Source organism: Myzus persicae, unplaced genomic scaffold, assembly GCF_001856785.1.
Source record: "Myzus persicae strain clone G006 unplaced genomic scaffold, MPER_G0061.0, whole genome shotgun sequence".
Lineage (NCBI taxonomy): Eukaryota > Metazoa > Arthropoda > Insecta > Hemiptera > Aphididae > Myzus > Myzus persicae.
In genome coordinates, this window is record NW_019104211.1 from 727,625 (window position 1) to 743,156 (window position 15,532).

Consider the following 15,532-nt stretch of genomic DNA (forward strand, 5'->3'; position numbering starts at 1 on the left):
GTGTGTGTGTGTGTGTGTGTGTGTGTGTGTGTGTGTGTGTGTGTGTGTGTGTGTGTGTGTGTGTGTGTGTGTGTGTGTGTGTGTGCGTGCGTGTGTAATACGCGTGTCCCGAGTGTGTATATAATTCTTTATTATGTACGACAGCAGAGTTGCGATCGCAAGGAGGAAAAAAAATGAGGCTGTATATATATTTTATATACCTACGCGCGCGAGTTGATACGTTGACGGTACTTCCAATTTTTTTCTTCCCTCCACTCTCTAATCGGCTCTTCGGTATAATGATAATACAACATCGAAGTTTTTTTAACGCGACTTCCAGAAGGACGTCGTCTCATCTTCGTCTGTCGTCTCACACTGCGTCCGGTGCTCCGGTGTGCTGCAGCAGCGGTCGACCTGCTGCATCCCGCCTTGGCGCGGACGAGACTGACGTGCACGCGTGCAGCAATATCGAAGAGGAAAAAAATTAATAAACGATAACCGTCGCACTTCAGTACATACGTCATATTGCTGTAGGTATATACAAGCTGAGGCTGACAGGCGTCCAGAGAGAGCGCGACAAAAATTACTCGATTTTTTCTGGTTTTGTTAACTTTTCAATCGCATCTATAATATAATAATGTATGAGTCTGTTACGAATTATAATCTCTTGTGATTTAGAGTTGAAGTCAGTTATTGTATCGATAAACTAGTTTTTGATCGATTGATAAGATGTATCAACGTTTTTAAAGTTCATAAACAGTTAAACCCACTGTTGGACGATCGAGGACGTCAATTTAACTATTATATTAGGTATATTTTAAACTACATTTTATTCAATATTGTATATAGAAATAATCGAATAAGTGTTACTCCCAAATTATTATTCTGCTGTCAAGGCGTTTCAACTTAAAGTAGAGTTAAATCCTACAATTTATATGGAACATATTTTTTCATGTCATAATACATTAAACCAGACACACCATATTATTTGATTTGAATTATTGCTATTACGATCGTGTCGTAATTGGAAAAATGTGAAAACACACGTATCAATACTAATCTGAATAAGACAACTGACCATTATTTGTAAATCAAACAATTTGTCATTGACATAGATTTCAACTTGATTTTTAAGGAGCGTGAGATTTAAGCCTAAAAATACTAAATTATTTTACAACACACTCTTAGAAATAATAATTATTATTTTTGAATGCGATATAATAAAGTGTTGCTAGACATAAATTAAATGTAGGTAATGTTCAAGTGCGTACTAGATCATTCATCACGACGTTAATGTGTAACCACAATAATGTACGTTTAAAAATCTCAGAATATTGCTCCAAATACGATTGCGTATTTGAGTTCACATGAAACGATATTCTTCCAATTTAATATACATAGTTGAATTATAATGATTAGTGTCAATTATTCAATTTCAAAACACATATTATAGTGTCATTGAACGAACATAAGGAGAATTAAATATATTCCTTTTTATTATTTCACGTTTCTGAGTACATGCATATGAAACCCTCGGGAATTGTAAAAGTATTCTCAGATGTCAATTATTTAAATCATTCGAAGCTATATTAGATAATACCAAAGCAAATTTGTCGCTAGCCATTATTAAATCATTATTATTATTATCATATTATAGAAGTGTTTTAAGTTTAAACTCATATTCCTATTATTATAGGTAGGCACAACTGCAAGTTGTTGGTTTGCAAATACGTTTTTAACACGCTTGCATAGTTGAATCGTGATATGTGGTACAACTATATTATATACTACTCAGTACTCACTATTACTTTTTTTTTTTATCCTAGACCTAAATGTATTAGACTTATATGTATACTTATTATACTATTATTATACTATTATTATACTTATTACTTATTATTTACCCACATTGTTTTACGGAATCACGATTATGAGTTATGGCAATGCAACTAGCAGTGTCAAGTTAAATGTTTTAAAAAGCACAAACCTTGACGCAAGTCTGCAGTTGTATTATTTTTATTCGAATAATCAATAATTCATTGTGGATTCTGCTGGGAATTGACGAAATTGATTTTTTGGAAACAAAACAAAAATTAAATATGCATTCCTCCAATAAATTAATAAAACCATTCTTATAAGCAAATATAAGGTAACAGTTGATATGCATAATATACCTAAAAAAATTTTTTATATTTTCACATATAAAATATAGTAACCAGACGCTAAGTATTACGATCACTATTTGTTAAACTTGCGTTTGCTATATAATTGAGGTATTTCCTATTTCGGAGCATGAGAGAAGGATTTCTTGTGGCGTAGTCATGGTTTTAAATGCGTCCATTTACGATTTTACTACCTAAGTTAAAATGGTCCTCACAATTACTACATTTTGAGAATAATTTTTTAATTGAGTATGCAGTGGGATTCCGTTGTTATGAGCTGTGAAATCTATTGTCCACACCAGCAGTAGCCAGTAGGACTGTAAAAGTATATGTTTTGAGTATTTTAAGAGTTACAATAATTAATGCCTAATTCAGTTAGAGGTTTTACGAATCAATTTATATCAATGTAATATGTCGCAATGGTTCAAAAACTTTACTCACAATATTATATTATGACTATTAGGTTGAAAAAAATTAAGTGCTCTTCCGGAATAAGTACTATATAATGCTACTGACAGCTATATGATGCGTTTTTGCATGCCATGTTTCGGGTGATTACTATTATACAATCACCCGCCACCACCTTCCTATATTGCGGCTCCACTCAGAATATTGTCTGAATATATTCTCCGCAACGAAAACGTATTCCATTCAAATTATACGTTGTCAACGAGCTACGAATCGTATTATACATGTATCTCTGTTTGCTGTATTAGTTGTGCGTGTGGTCATACTACTTATATTAAATGGTATGTATGGTATACGGTATATGTGCGTATCCACGGAGAACGTCCGCTGCAGATGGCGTGCCTGGACCATATTATTGTTATTATTAGGTATTACATTATTACGCGATCGGTGTGACGTTAATTGTGTAATAATTATTCGGCGGCTTTGCAATACACGACGGCACGTCGGCCGACAGAATGTTCTCGCCTCTCGGGACACTGGCGCTGGACATATGCTGGACGATTGGAACGGACGTTTAATCCACAGGTGGTTTTTAGAGGCCCGTGCATTGTTTTTTTTTGTTGTTAAACTCCGTTTTATCTTCGTCTAGAGTTTCGGTTCTAGAAACCTAATCCCTCAAAGTTTTTTTATGCGTAATGCATGTAATATAGGCGCGGCATATTATAGTGCGGTCATTCGGTTATTATATTATTAGGACACGATGATGGTACTATAAAACCTTTTAAAACATCGAAAAATTAAAAACCTTAAAAATATGAAGAAAAATTACAGTAGTACGTATCAAGTTTCAAAAAAGTAGAGCATATTGTATTTGTTCATTTTATATCATTTATTTTCACAAACTTGCAAAGTTTATTTTATTGGAGTTATCATCTGAAATGTTTTTGTTTGTTTTTTCCTCAAGTTTGATAAAGCCAAATGCCAATGTGAAATAATTGTACAGGTAACGATAACACATAAGACATAACACATTCAGTTATCTAAAAGCCAAAATGTCAAAAAGTCTACTTACAGTATTGTCTGGGTAGGTACTGTCTTCTACTTCATAAATGGGCTACATACGATTCAAACTTAATAATATCCAATAACTTATTAACTATCAATAAGGAATAATGCGTTGCCCAGCTAAAAAACTTCACGGCCTCATTAGTTATTAGTCAGTGCTCAGCATGATTGTTGTTATTATTATCATTATTATATTGTGTATTTGTGTCGTGTCTTACCGGCCTGACACTCGGAGCTGCTCGCCGCAGACAGTTGTGCGCTAATGTATTATAATATTATAGCGCACGCGGAAAACTGGTTACAGACATATATATTATAATATACATCTATATGTTATTATACGCACACCATCACACTATATACGACTATATTATTATTATTATTATTATTATTATTATTATTATTATTATTATATTATGTTTACTTATACAGTATATACACATTACACAGGCATTAGAGCAGCAACTGCGATATAGACACGTTACTTTATTTAATTTTTTTCTCTACATTCTTTTCGCGCCATTACATTATTATTACGGCGTATCGATTAGAAAAGCAATTCAAATAGATTATCCGTTTATGCAAATGGTTGTAATTAATATTTTCCCGGGCAATTAATAACGAAATACGTTATTATCCGAAACTATCAGCGGTAGTTAGTAACTGCAGCAACGCAACGAACCAGAAGTTATTTAAGTGTGTAATAATGTATATAATATATTTGTGTGTGTGCGTGTGTGTGTGTGTGTGTGTGTGTAACAACATTCTTGTCACAATCACATTCCATACTGTAGGTACAGTATATTAAAATGTACTCACGAATTAATAATTTAGTGTTTTAAAATTGATATAATTTTTATGTCATTCGCGGATAGAAATCACTTTCAAAAACTTATCGGAATATAATCAAATGTAATTTATTCGTTGGAGTAAATTGTGTATAATTATACGTCTAATTCTTTCACTTTTTAATAACAATGAAAAGAAATCGATTTGAGTATTATTTTAATTATAATAATAGTATACTGTGGCAACTTGCAAACAGTATTGCAAGAGTTTCATGCAACAAAACGCATCGTATTTCGCATTTAATTAAATTTTTTCATTCCTTAATTATTACTAAATTATTTTATCAGTCTGTAGAAAATTAATTCACAGCGATTTGATAAGATTACTATTATTTTTTTAATTGAACTCTATAGTTGTTTTGTTACCATACTGTTATTTAGAATTAAAAGCGGCATATGCGATAATAGAATTTAATAGCTTCAGGCTCGGAAGACTGCGTATCAAACTAAGGATATAAAACAGTATATTTAAATACTCAAATATCCATTCTTTCTACAACAACGAAAAACTAATAATTATATGTTATATTTAATTATTTAAAATGTACATAGGTATTCCAAGTTATCTGCACAATATGTCAAATACTATATTTAATATATAATCAATGTATAATAACATTGCACTTCAGCGTACCAAAATAAATGACTGCAGCTATATACAATGGACAATATATATATATAATATATACGTTATACAGTATATGAAAGCTATACATAATACATATACAATATACCTATACTGTGAAACTTACCCGAACTTTTTACTATGATGATTGCAGGAGGCATGGAGGTAGGTAAATGACCATACTATGCTATCAAGGGGTGACCATTATCCAAACAACCAAGTTAATTGTAGCTATAACACCAGCTATCATAGGTAGGTATACCTATAAGCTTGAACTATCAAGACAGTAGAAAGCACTAAAAAAAATTAACTGATATATTTTGTAAGATGCGGCTATGTCAATATAAATGTTAGGTGTATTGTATTTTATTAGTATTACTATTATAACGTATTTAATTAAATGAACATGGTATACTAAACCAACATTTCTAATTTGAAAAAACTACTAAATATATGTAGATATAGGAGTTATACTTAATTATTTTCATTGCGCAATTTTATTTTGACCCATATAAAAGTGTTTTTGACGGTGGTTAAATGTCTTCAAGACATCCGTGTTTACTGCAGTGAATACGGCAGCTTACACCCATCGTTTGCATAATACTCACTTGTTATGAAGGTTTTATAGCCCATATATAATATATTTTGATTGAATAAAAATGTCCGTAATTAAATTGTACATTTATCGTTGAAATCGAAGTATTATTATTCTCGAGATTTACTGAGATATAAAATACATTCATAAATATATACATTTGTAAAAGTACTACGGTGGGTGTATATTTACTAAAAATACAATAATTTCAATATAACGAATAAAGATACTCGAGTACTTAAAACAGTAATATATTGACATGGGCATTAATATAAAACGGTGATCAGATATGTATAATGTACATATATATATGTATATCGTTTAGATTATATTATATTCCGCAATGCAGATATGCATAAAAGAAGGTACAAAAAATTGCATTTAATATCCCGATGTTCTGATAATCGTAAAATACACAACCACACAATGTATACTATATAGGTACCTAATAATAATATAATATGTACGAGCATATTTAAAACAGTTTTTTTTTCTACCTATTACTTATACATAATATTTGTCCGTCATATATAATGGCATACCTACCTATATTATACTATTAATATTTATAACTGAAAATCGATTAGCGTTTTAGAGTATGGAAGTACAATAAATATAAACGTGTTCCTGGTACATTTTATTCGCTCTGTATATTATATACGTATATATATTTATTATAGATATATACAGTGAAAAGCGATCACACACAGATTAGACAGTTTTTTTTTCAACAAGCAGAAATGCAAACGTTGCGGTGATAGACCTATCTATATACACTATCGAAGTGTTTAACCAAAATCGATAATTCCACATCATCGCGGTCGAGTACCGTATTCAATAGCAGGTATCACGACGTGCACATCACCTATAGACAGAAAAAACCAAAAACCTTTAAAATACATCACATAGGTAATATATATCGTCATAATTGGCCGGAAACCGTTTGCGGTAAGCCTGGTATATCCGTAGTATTATAGCTCAGCGTGTAGGTAGGTACACCTCGCCTATATTCGGTTATAATATTATTTATCGACGACAGCGTCGTCGCTGCAGCGCGTATTCGATTTCCGTTTTTATTATTATATAAAATCGTGTATAATATAATAATAAATGGTGTACACACACCCACGCCGCCACCGCGCTTATATTCCACCGGCGCTGTAGCGTAATATAATAATATATTTATTGTATTACACATATATTGTATAGAGGTAGGTAGGTATATCATATCATAAATGTATAATAATAACAACACGTGTTTTATTCGATTTCGGGGCCCCGGGCGCCGCCGTCGCCGCGAGACCCGCACGCGTGTATGTATAATATTATATAGTCGATACTATTACACCCGGAAGTGTGTGTCCGCAGCGAGTCGCTGACCGATCGACCGCGGCGCACGCGTTACGTAAAGTATATTATAAAAAACCTCCCGAAACGGGAAAGGAATAAAAAACTAACAGAACGGATTGTTGTGCAGTACTACATATGTCGGGTCTCCCTACCGCGCGACGCGCCGGCGGGGTGGTGCGTGGGTGGACCTTGTAAGTTTTCACGCGCACGCCGGCTGGAGAGCCGCGTACAACACACTCGTTCGTACTATTATTATTATTATTATTATTATCGTTTATCACGACAACCGCCGCGCCGGTCGCCGCCGCCGCCTCGCAGTCGCCTCGCGTTTCCTCCGCCACGCACTCGCGTCTCGTCCGCGGACAGACAGTCCTTCTCTCTCTCTCTCTCTGTCTCTTTCTCTATCTCTCGCTTTGAGTGTACGTGTGTGTTTGTGCGTCTGCAATATTATTATGATATTATTATCATCATCATCATCGCATCATCAGTTTCGCGTGTCATCGACGATTAACGAAAAATAATAATAATATTACTCGAGATATATTATGTGCAGCTGGTGACAACCATACTAACCACTTACCTGCAGTGTGATCCGTACACGAGCCGGAAGGATTCTGTGGGAAATACGACGCCACCGCGAACCCCGATCGTGATATCCGGACACGGGATATCAATACTACATCATGCGATGGTTATTAGCGGCCGATCGATCTCATCTACAACCCACAGTTGACTTTATTCTGGTATTTGATGACTATATATATTTACGCTAAATATAAGGTTATGTTATATAATATGCATAGGTACCTAAACGTATATTACAGTAAATTCTTATAATACCGAACGTCGATATTTCGCGTAACCTCGAACTCGATTGAAATCCCCATGAAACAATTGTTACCATTACGATAGAACTCGATATCTCGAACTTTTTTCTGTTTCCTCGAGTTCAACGACATAACGAGATTTCACTGTATTTATATCATCGTTTTGTTGCCATGAATAGCAAACTTGCGGGATTTTGTCCAGCCGCATGCGGTCTTACAAGACCCAGAAGGGAAATTCGTATTTTATCGTTTTGCTCGGTCTGAAGCCACTGCAATACACTGTCGGATATAGTCTCTTTTCCACCCCGGTGAGCCACTCAACTCCGGCTGCTGTATTTATGTATATATCATGATATATATGGCGCCATGCCATCGTACAAAAAAAAAGGTTTTTTCACTAGAAATGTTGTGTACGAAACCCATCGTAATTTTCCAACTATAAGTTTTAAAAGTCGGAAAATATAAACTCGACATTTTTTTCCGTAAACAAATTACATTGAAATGAGTTAGGAGATGTCACCGACTTATCGTGTTTTAGCATACTATTTTTTAAAACTTCCCACCAGTTTTCGAGAAAATCTAGTAAATAAGAATATTTTTTAGTTGAACATTTTAATTGTATCATACAAAATGTTTCAATATGCTTTCATGTTTTCAAGCACCACTTTTAGATTTTCTTTTAAAATAGCTTATTTATTATTTTTAGATTTTATTGTTTGTGATTACACAGATTTGAAGGACCATCGTATACCAATATTTATATTTAAAAATAAGTGGATTTTGTGTGTTATACAACCCGTCAATGTTAAACAAAACTTATCCCGATTAAATTACAAAAAAAAAAAAAAATATGAGACAAGAGAAATTTTTAAAAAAACACAAAGATAACATCCATATTTTTCTAAAAGAATAAATAATTTTTTATCATATAATTTTAAGTCTCGAAATCGATATAAAAATAAAAATAAAATATGCTTACAACTCAATGTATGTGTACTTACCTATAATACATATATATATTTACACTGACACACTGTTGCAGCCAATAATTGTATTCAATGTACATTATAAAAAAAAAATGTTAAATCGAGTGCATAGAATAATTCCGCTATATACAATGTACCGATAAGAATATTAATTCACCTCTTTTTTGACTAAATTATTAAATTTTAAAACACATTGCAAAATCACCAGCATCACAAATATATAGGTATTTTGTTCACGTACTTTTATAATTAAGGGTTATAGATTACAGTCTATAAATAATGAGTTTATTATGAAATACATCCAAATATAGGGCTATTTAGTTAAGCCATAAATAATGTAATATTCATGGATCGTCATTTATTAGCTGTTATTATAAATCTCATTTGTTATCCATTATTCATAGGTACTTTGTTGGTACGGATGTTAATTTAAACACTAGATTTATAATATTCGTTATACTACTATATAATATATGCTTGTAACTTTAAAAATATTATAATATTTATTTAAAATATTGCGTGTTGATAATTATACAATATAATATAACCATAATAATAATAAACAAAAAAATTAAATTTCATAAATTAAAATAATAATATTATTGTCTTGTCTTAAATAAAGTGGTTTATAACATGTTTATTTCAATAAATGATGGATAATATAATATGACTGAAAATTAATTCGACATAAGTAATAATGTTTATAAATGTAATATATTTTAAAAAAAAATTTTAAAAAGAAACAATAGAAATATAATTAGTATAATTTGGTATAAGAACATAATTATTAATAGTGCATTCACTTTTTAGTTTTTACAATGCAAAAGTATTACAAACATTTTCGCAAACATAATGTTCATGCTCTGTCAAATATAAAATTAATCCTACGTTGGAGATAATAAACTTACTAGATTTTGAAATGTTCATGAATAGAAAACATAATGTTATACATGCAAATTATTATGACTTAAGTCTTATGATATTACGTTACTTTTATTGTAACTTAGTAGTACATCATATTATTACAATTTGTTTAATATATTATATTATTTATATTATTATAATATTACACAGTAGATATAAAATAGGTATTACACCAATACTACGCGGCATGCACTATTTAGACCTTATAATATCTTAATGTCTTTACACTTATGTTAATGAAATATGTTTTCATAATGACATATTAAATAGTTATATATTCATATTACTATTCAGAATATTTTATTATGGTACAACCATACCAGCATTATTAATACAAACTAACAATGGATTTAATCTTAAACTAAATTGATTCCACCACTTGAGCGATTTAACAACATTTTAATGGTTATTCTTTGTTTTATTATGAAGAAAGTTATTCATTGTTATATTGTTTATCCGTGATAATCATAATTATACTTTAAAAGATTAGGGATCATTGAATTTGTTATTTATTGTTATCAAATATAAACTATCATCAAATTCAAATAAGTATTAACACTAGTTCATCATAATAATAAAAGTATAGCAAACTTAATTTATCTCAATAATTTATATCAATGAGATTAAATAAAATGTTAAGTAGGTACTTGAGTACGGTATTATAATAAATAATGATATTTACAAAATATATGATAGCCGGATGTCTGATCTGTGCGATATGTTTACATATTTATATATTTATCGTTGTCTTTAATATAAACGACATCACAAATTAAAAATGCTCAACACATGTCATAATAATGTAAAATATAGCAGTAAATTAAATCATCAGACTTTGAAAGTATTATTTTAAAGTTAACATTATTACGTAGATAACATTAGCTCTCTCTCGATGATGTTTATTCATTGTGGGGTGTGGAACAAATTTTATCCCTCCGAGTTCCGACAGGACGCTTAATGTATAATGCCATTTCCAGACAATAAAAAAGCACTTATTATATTATACTGACTTTTCGACCTATGGTAATTTTCGTCTCATAAAATGCATTCATGGGTCCGTCAAGACTTTATCAGTAATGGTCAGGCAAGTGGGCGTGCTCGTATGAGACGCGAAAATATGTAAAAAAAATAAAAATAAATAAGAATCCTCGTTTTAATATACGAAAAAAATTAAGTGTATTAAAGCTATATAGACGACCGGTTTTTTTTTAATCCTTCGCAGACTTATTATACAATTATAAAAATTATTTTTAAAAAAAATTCTGTCTTAGCTTTACCGAATATAATTTATATTAACCGGCTTTAAACGCAACAAGTGGTCTCTGCAGGCATAACTTCTTCGCGAACAGCTTAAAAAAAAGAAGCTCCCTGAAATGATTAATTACACTGTTATAGCAATTATAATTAATTATTCAGCTAGTGTGTTGTTAAAAGAGTGTCGTTATTAGCTCAAACACACGACCATTACGAAACACGCTGTACCTACACCTAGGTACTCGATTCGAGTTAACGAATTTTTCCTTGTACCTACTCCTATATAAGACTGTCTAAACTTGCTTGGTGCAGTGAAAGTGAACACGAAAATTAAATACCTGCAGCCGCACTACTGCAGACAATGCGCACGCGCGTAATCGCTAAATTAAAATAATTCGAATTGAAACAAACAATTATTATTATTATATTCATGTCGGCCGTTATACTATTGTTTCAACACGATACGTAATACATAATATATAACAGATCACAGATGTACCGCATATTATCATAAGACCACCGATTAAGATATTATGCCACTGCCGCATCGTGTTCCGTGCTACAGTCAAAATGCATTTTTTTCACGCTAGGTATTGCATTATAAATTATAACAGAACAATAATTATGACGTGTTTCGACGAATACACCATAAACATATAATTTTATATAAAACAATATTATCGTCAAGTCACCTTATTCCTAAACCTACATCATTTTTTTTTCGTTTTTTTTTTTTTATCGGTCTCGTACAATTACATTTGCCACTAGGTATATATAAAGCGGTAAACCTATTATACTTAGGATTTAACCGGACGGCTACTGTAGCAACCCTATTGCATGCGACAAATTATTGTTGTGCGTATAGGCTTGTTTTTCGTTCGTTCACTAGAAATAAAAATAGTTTCGTACTAATAAAATCGATGGCGTTATGGCGGTAAAATTATTATGTGTTATTTGTTATTAAATTGTTATACATGTATCGTTGTTCTAATTCACTTGTAAATGTATAACTGCAGTTCTGCATATGAATAAAATATTGTCGATCGTAATGACGTACCCTCTCAATAATCAATATCCAATGATAAAGTAAAAATAAAAATAAATAGTTGATTAGATTCTCCAATTTCACCAATACTAGGTGGTATATAATATAACTCAGAGGTGAATTAGGTCTGTAATATCAATTTTTATGTATTATAATTATTTTTATTATTTTAAGAATGTTCTAACTGTATTCTGATTTCTGACAAAATAAATTATTATTATTATGTAATATAGCTCGCTGACATTACACAGCGTATTGTTAGTGTAAGCAAATATTTTCCGAAAAATAATATAATAATCACGTGACACCTCGGTAAGACCGCGAAGATATCGTATTCACTATTCAACATATTTCGATCGGCGACCGGACACGTGCGATTGGTGTGACAATAGTGTATTATATAATACTTTCAATAATAATAATAATAATAATAATAATATAATAAGCGCGAACCGGTCCGGGGCGCGACATCGGAGGATGTGTTCTCGACTTCTCGTGCAGCGTCCGTCGTCGTATTGTTGTCGCGAGCAAATAGTAAAATAATAACAATAAACCAATATTAAATAACGATAATAATAGCCAATAGGTGTGGCCCGTGTAAAGAATAATATTGTATAAAGACGAAACTAATGAAAAGTGTAGCCGGGGCGACGACGTGTCCGGCGGTCATCATCCGGAGTCCCGAGTCGACAATGCTCCCGACGACCGAGACCATGGTCGCTATAAGGAGCACGATCAATAATTTCGAAAATCGATCGGATTAATAATATAAATTATAAACGATATCATTCGAGAAATCGGCTCTGCTGTATACTATGCCCATGCGGTGTGCGCATCGAATTTATCACGGCCGAATATACGGCGAGATGTGATCACGGTCGCTCGCACGAGATATATTATATTAAGTATATTATAATATAATAATAATAATAATAATATTGTGATGCTGCAACAGTGCTCAACGCATTTCTCTGGAGGATATCATCATCTTTTATTAGTAATGGCCAATAGGTATATACCCGATTATATGCGCCTTGTATTATTGTTATTTTATTTATACTTGCCGATCGAATTTGAATACCTCTGCTCGGTTCAAAATGACTTCTCAGTTCTCATATATGTACCTGCTACGTCTCTCTCGATAATCTCGTCGTGTGATCAGTTGTTTTCACGGGACTCTGTTTTTTCGGCGTTAATAATCAATTATCATATTATAATATTATGATAATACGTATAGTTTTATGCCCATAATATAATTGAATATTATCATAATACGATAAACCACGAGCATTGTATAACTTCAATAAAACCATGAAAATATTTTTACGAATGCAGTTATAAAATATATTATATTTACGATTTACCAAGAAAATTCATCAGAAATACGAAACCGAAATGATGTCTTTTAAATTATTCAAATAATATCGTAGGTATCAATGTACTCGGTTCATTTTTTGTTTACTAGGTATAAAAATAATGTAACTTTGTTTGATTATTGCTTTTATTCAGTGTGTATATTGTATGGTTCAAGCATAAACATATCGCGACTGAGTAATATTATTATGTATAATATACAATAAACATTTTTTTTCCTTATTAATTCCACGTAGGTTTATAAGCACACAATATGGTCATTGACCGAAAGTAATAGTTAGTTCGGGCGGATAGTATAGGAACATAATAATAATATGTAATGATAATAATAGAGTATAGATTCTATTAAATTTTTTAGATTTTTCAAATTTTACCGCTATATGTTTAAATAATAGGTATTTACTATTTCGAAACGATTTTAATTATTTAGAGCGTACCTACTCGTATATAGGTATGTTGAGTGGAAAAAATATTGTCTTTGCACAAACAACTAGCTGTTTATTAAAACGCGCATTGTCTGAATGGCGAAATATTATTTGTTTATTATTTATTATTATTTTTTATGTACACACATTATTTGCGTTTGGATAATGCCATGGTAGATATAATACCCTGGGTTTAAGTGACAATTTCAAGAATATCCCATGTCAATGTTATTTGAAAACTTCATAATAACGTGGACTGCAAGAATACTGCTTGGAATATATACGGTTCAAGTTTTAACATACTATTTATGTATATTTATATATAACATAATGCCTTAAGTGTACCGTATAAACTAAGACTCAGCACGGAGTATAAAATAATAACTAAAGTATCGATTTCAAAATAACAAGTCCAGAACTGTACCGAGTAGGTATTATACTCCTTCGTATCGCAAATATATTTTTAAATTTGTTCACCTTTCAGCGATCCGCAATATATACTCGTATAGTCGTATATATAGGTATGGACACCTACCCAAATTATACACTGGGGAGCCTCGGGTGTAGTACATATTATTTTTTCATTTCTGCAATTATTATGACTTATTGCCTGCATTCGTTCTGATGTTTTAATAGAAAAACTAATACGCACAGCGTCGGATACCTACTCGTATATACGTCACTATACGTGCGGCGATAAATTATATCATAACGACGCCTTACCTATATATAATTACATATTATTCATTGAATTATATTTTAATAACTGATTGAATTGTGTGTTTTTTTCAGTTGTCCATTTGTACACTTGTATAAAAATGTAATAACTCCAAACGCTTTTGTATATTATATCTACCTATTAGAACTATATTATAATCTTGTATGTACAGAGACGCAAGCAAAAATCCTAGTTTCGGAGGACTTCGCTCATTATAATAATGACAATAATAATATATAATACAATATCTCGACGGTATTTGGAAGAGTGTATAATAATATTAATTATCGGATTACCAGCAAATACGCATTTTTAACTATAACATGGAATATAATATATAATATTATGCATATTATGTAGGTATGTCGGTATCGTGGTAATGAAATAAGACTAATTTATAGTAATTATATAAAAGCAATGCAACGTAGTGTCCTTGATGGAGTTGTTTTTTTCTTCAGAGACGATTTAATTTATGAAAAAAAAAAAAAATACAATTAGGAAAACAGAATGTGTTAAAAACTTAAAACGGTTTCGTTCATTGGTGGCTATAAGCCTATATAGGCTAAACCCAAATTGTCAATGGACTTATCTTATTCGGCTTCCGAATTATATTATAGAGTGCTTATTAGTTATTAGCTATATTAGCTATATTGATAATAAATAATAATATTTCTGTTTAGTATATTATGTTCTACTTTGTGTATACTGACATTGCACATATATAATATATGGCTGTGTATAATTATATAACGGACGTAAAATTATTTGTAAGTCTGTTTAGTATTAAAAATATAGACTACCTATAGTTATACATCTATACTCGGCTACTTACTTAAAGAACGCGACTTCGAAACGCTATTTAAAACAGAGTATTCGAAGTATATAATATATAGGTCAAGTCATTATACAAACCTGGTGCCTAACAATATAGACGGTGTCCCTTC

At 31.3% G+C, this 15,532-nt stretch overlaps 1 protein-coding gene across 2 annotated transcripts in view; it reads left to right on the top strand.

Moving 5' to 3' along the window:
* LOC111040058 overlaps positions 1-15,532 on the top strand; it is a 51,223-nt gene that overhangs the window by 16,992 nt on the left and 18,699 nt on the right. The window contains exon 1 of one of the 2 annotated variants that reach the window (XM_022323777.1): positions 7,363-7,778. The exons of the other annotated variant lie outside the window; for it this stretch is intronic. The gene's annotated coding sequence lies outside the window, so the exon portion shown is untranslated. Of the gene's footprint in view, positions 1-7,362; positions 7,779-15,532 lie in introns of those variants that run through there. 2 annotated transcript variants of the gene reach the window in all.